Source organism: Leucopleurus acutus (assembly GCF_964270905.1).
Source record: "Leucopleurus acutus genome assembly, chromosome: 7".
Lineage (NCBI taxonomy): Eukaryota > Metazoa > Chordata > Mammalia > Artiodactyla > Delphinidae > Leucopleurus > Leucopleurus acutus.
The window spans coordinates 97,453,790-97,458,919 of record NC_139150.1 but is presented as its reverse complement, the minus strand read 5'-3'; the positions used below and the strand labels follow the sequence as shown (position 1 = coordinate 97,458,919).

Sequence of the window (5,130 nt, the reverse complement as noted above, 5' to 3'; positions counted from 1 at the left end):
TTGGCCTAAATTGGCAATAACTGCAACTTAAATAGAAATTAAACCCAACTAGATCTTCACTGTGGTTATGCAACTTTGGGCTTTAGGGTCTGCAGATTTTACTGAGGTAACAACCTCTTATCTCTTGCCTCTCCTCCTTGTGCCTGCCCCCAATGCCCCCAGCTTCCTTTTACATGGCTGTGTTTGGCAATGCTTCCAAATTTTGAAAGCAGAAGAACCTGCTAAGTAAATGGAGAGAATGAAAAACAACACCATATATGATGTATGGATACCAACCTAAGAGTATGGACTGAGAAAGAAAATACTAGAGGGAAAACTAAGCAGCAGTCTACCGTCAAGGGAAAAAGAGAAAATAAAAGAATAGGGGGGCTGTTTCTCCTAGATCTTCTTCCACATCATCTCCCGATTAGAAGAGTGTGGAAACAAAATTTCAAACTCTGGAAAGGTAATGACTTTGAAGGAGGAGCTAGGGAAGTGAATAAATGATAAAGAAGTACAGCAGTAGCTTTAGCTGTCAATGAGTTTCTTTGCTCTGGCATTGGCATTGTCAATACGACCTTTGTTGGTGTCAGCCTTTTCTGTGATCCGTTCTATTTGTCGATTTTGAGCCTCAGTCTCATTGCCCATGTCCAGGGCCATGTTTTTTAGATTTCCTAGGATACTGCCCACTTGATTCAGGTTCTCTCCCATTTCGTCTCCCCTGGCATCATTTGTTAATACTATTACATGGGCATATACAAAGGCCACAGCACTAGTTTAGTTCTGTTAAAGTCTTCTCTGCTTCTCTCATGTCTTTGTTTATTTGGTCCATGCCTTCTTCTATGTGTTTTAGTTGTTCCCCTTGTTCATCCAGCATAGTGATAGTCTTGATTCGTGCATCCTGAGACTCAATGTCTAAACCCAGGATTCTCCTTGTACTTTCCAGAGACTCATCAGTAACCTGGTTAGCCCTCAGCTGAATTTCTTCTGCCGACAGATTATCCATGATGAATTAAAACTCTTGATAGGGCTTCCCTGGTGGCGCAGTAGTTGAGAGTCCACCTGCCGATTCAGGGGACACGGGTTCGTGCCCCGGTCCGGGAAGATCCCACACGCCGCGGAGCGGCTGGACCCGTGAGCCATGGCCGCTGAGCCTACGCGTCCGGAGCCTGTGCTCCGCAACGGGAGAGGCCACAACAGTCAGAGGCCCGCATACTGCAAAAATAAATAAATAAATAAATAAACTTATAAAAGGCAGAGTAAAATCTCTACTAGTTTCACAATCTTTAGGAAAAAAAACATTTCCCTGTGCCCTCCATCCTGGTGAAGGTGAACAGACCCAGAAAATAAAACAGACTGGGAAGAAAGTTCTAGAGAGCGGTGAATTGACACTGAGGAACACAGCTGTGTTTCACTTGGACATATTTTGTGCTTTTGTCAGAAGGCATCTTCCGAGGGACAGAGAAGTTGGGAGAGATTCTTACATTTAGCAAAATGCCTTTCAGATTCATCCATGTTATTATGTGAGTCAACAACTCATTGTTTCTTATTTCTGAGCAGTATTCCATTGTACAGGTGGACCACAGTTTGTTTAATTTCTCATCTGTTCAAGGATATCTTGATTGTTTCCAGTTTTTGGCAACTATAAGCAGTCATGTGCAGGCCATTTTTGTGTGAATATAATTTTTCAATTAACTTGAGTAAAGCACAGGCGTGAGATTACTGGGTTGTAACATAAGCATATGTTTACAAGAAGCTGTCTTCCAAAGTGGCTCTGCCATTTTCGATTCACATCAGCAGTGAAGGAGAATTCCTGTTCTGCATACTCACCAGTATTTAGTGTCATCATTTTATTGTTTTAATTTTACTAATTCTAACTGTGGTATCTCATTCTGATTTTAATTTGCATTTCCCTAAAACCAGTGATGTTGAGTTCTCTGTTGTGTTCCATTGATATTTTTATTCCAGGCTGGTTAGGGTGGTGCTTGGGATGGAGGTTGGATGATCGTTGAATCCTCTGATTATTTAATTAAACCTCAGTTTTAAGCAGTCACTCTGAATCTGGGTCTTGGGAGATGGACCTCATTCTTGTTCTTGCCCCTCCTCCAGGTTCCGTGGATTTCCATCAGCCCCCTCCCCTATGGTTTGGCCACTCTTCCCTCTGAAGATTGAGGCTTTTATTCATTTGGAAAGATAGGGGAGATGGATCTGGGTAGATTTTCAGTGGTGGCCTCCATTGTTCTTCCCCAGCTCCCCAAACTGCACATTTAACTGATCTTCCTCCTTTAAATTAAGATCTTTGTTCTTTAGGATGAATAGGAGGGAGGGGTCTGGGTGGGGTTTTGACAGTGGCTGTTGTTCCCTCACCAGCCAGTACCTTTCTCAGCATTCTCCCTATCTTCCCTGTGGTTGTCTGGTGGGGTTTCTAGAGGGAAAAGACTGCAAAATCCCGCCCTCATAGCAGAGGCTTCACACTCTCAATATAGCCCATGCTTCAACAATTTGTTTAAAATGTCTTGTTTAACATTTCTACTTATTTATATGTTATTTGGCAACTTCTGTCTCAGGTAAGCAAATGTTCTGGTGCTGTTCTCCCTACAGATTCTCATCGATCAGCTGTGTCCTCAGTTCTCTTATAGTCTCATGAAAATTAGCTAGTTATAGCTTTTTTCTTGTTTTAAGGATGGGGGCAATCCTCTTTCTAACTCCTTACATCACCAATCTAAAACCGAAGTCCAGTTTTCAAATTTTGAAGCTGTTGGCTGATAGACTAAGCTACAAATCTTTAAAGGGCAAAAATGAGTCTCTCTTAAACCCATCTTTTGTGTTTTATTTTAAATAATGTACTTTTAAATTCTAGAATATCTACTTTAGGGCTATGTTGTTTGGAGGATCTAACAATCTGTCAATTGAAAGCTATTGAGGACCCAGCCTTAGAAAGAAGGATGAGGGAGAGGTAAATGAAATCTTACCCAAGCTGAAATTTACTAATTGGATGGAAGGAACCAGCCACTTATGGTTTCTGTCTAATAGAAGAAATGGATATGTAATAAAAGATACCATCTAGATCCTCAAATGTTCTTTTATCCAAAATCTGTGACATGCGATTAAAAGTTACAAGACATGCAACAAGGTAACATGGTGTGGCTAAACCCACAAGAAAAAAAGAACAGATAGTAGAAAAGTTCAATGGATGATCCAAAAAGTAACCTTAGCAGACAGGACCTCTAAGTAATCATGATTAATATGCTAAAAAAATAGAGAAAAAGACACAAAAATGATTGAATGGATCATTTTATCAAAGAATTTAGACATTCTATAGAAGTAAAACCCATAACTTAAAATTGAAAAATGTGATATCTAAAATCAAGAACAAAATGGATAGCTTTAAGAACAGATTGAATAGAACAGGATTACTGAACTATTCAATAGAAAATGCCCAAAGTATGGCATTTCTTGAAATGAATTCAGGAGAAATTTTTTTTAATTTTATTAAGCCAAATGATAACTCTTTTTAAAAAGTCTGAAATGCCTATCATGAAACGTGATGATAATTACATCTAAAACTTTTATCTATTTCGTAGTAAATATTATGATTAAAGTAATCCACAAACCCATACTGACAGTGTTAAATTAGTTATAAGTAAAAATATGACTGAAGAATCATTTAGCTCACAAAACCTTAAAAACAGCAATAATATAATACAAAAAATTACACTTGATAGAAATAATCAGCACAAAATAATATTGATGACAGGTAAGATTTACATGGTAAGATTTTAATTTGGTAAAATGTTGATAAATAATTTAAAAAAATTTTTTTTTTCTGGTACGCGGGCCTCTCACTGTTGTGGCCTCTCCTGCTGCGGAGCACAGGCTCCGGACGCGCAGGCTCAGCGGCCATGGCTCACGGGCCCAGCCGCTCCGGGGCACGTGGGATCTTCCCGGACCAGGGCACGAACCCGTGTCCCCTGAATCAGCAGGCGGACTCTCAACCACTGCGCCACCAGGGAAGCCCAATAATTAAAAATTTTGACAATGTTTAAAATCTTTTAAAATTAAATTAAATTTATTTTTTATTTTTAAACATCTTTATTGGAGTATAATTGCTTTACAATGGTATGTTAGTTTCTGCTGTATAACAAAGTGAATCAGCTATACGTATACATATATCCCCATATCTCCTCCCTCTTGCGTCTCCCTCCCACCCTCCCTAACCCACCCCTCTAGGTGGATACAAAGCACCAAGCTAATCTTAAATAATTTCACTTAGTTAACAACTACAGACAAAACAAAATGCACATTGACATAAGATAGACTTAGTAAACTTTGGTCAGGAAATTAAATTTTTTTCTATAATAGTACTTCACTAAGGAATTGGAACCAGTGAAATTACTTTTAATGCAGTTTTTTAAATGCAGAAATTAGATTTTATCTACAGTGGAAATACATTTAAGGAAGACAATATTAATTGAATATTTTAAATGAAATAAAATGTAAATTTTGATACGATTTTGATTAAAGTTTTGTATTCTTTTGATAAATGTGAAAGTAGTGGGGTCAAAATATGAATTGCATGAAGGTGACAGGAGCAAAGCTATGGAATCAAGATGTCTTATAAAATCAGGTTTTCTAATCTTTTGCCTTGAATTTTGGAAGGCTTTCATCCTTCTCTGAGAAGCAAACAAACAGACAGTTCACTTACTTTTGAACCCTAGCTCTGAGGACAGGAAAGCCACTTTATTTCAGAAAAAACAACAACAATACACTTTTCCAATTTCCTTTTCCTTTAACAATCTTTTAAACTCTCAAATGATTTAAATAATTTCTTCTAATGTCAATAAGTTACTGTGAAATGGCCTCAATTCCAAAACTTCTGTATATTTCTCTAAGTTTGAGGAAATCTAGATGTATATTTTGGTATTAAAAATGACAAAATTGGTCAAACTTACTTTATAAAGTAATGATATATCTCACTAGTTATATGATCTCAAGCAATTATTAAAACCTCTTGAGCCTCTATTTCTTCATTTGTAGTGCAGACTGAATAATACTTAGCTCATACATTTCATGTGAAGATTAAATAGAACATAATTTGTAAGTCACTTGGCATGTAAATATTTGATAAATTATCATTTGTCTGCTTTCCAG

At 37.6% G+C, this 5,130-nt stretch overlaps 1 pseudogene across 1 annotated transcript; it reads right to left on the bottom strand.

The window, feature by feature from the left end:
* Positions 1 to 472: 472 nt before the first annotated feature.
* Positions 473 to 985, bottom strand: LOC309963601 (synaptosomal-associated protein 23-like; annotated as a pseudogene). The gene has a single exon. The product of its transcript is annotated as a synaptosomal-associated protein 23-like (transcript).
* Between the last annotated feature and the right edge of the window lie 4,145 nt (positions 986 to 5,130).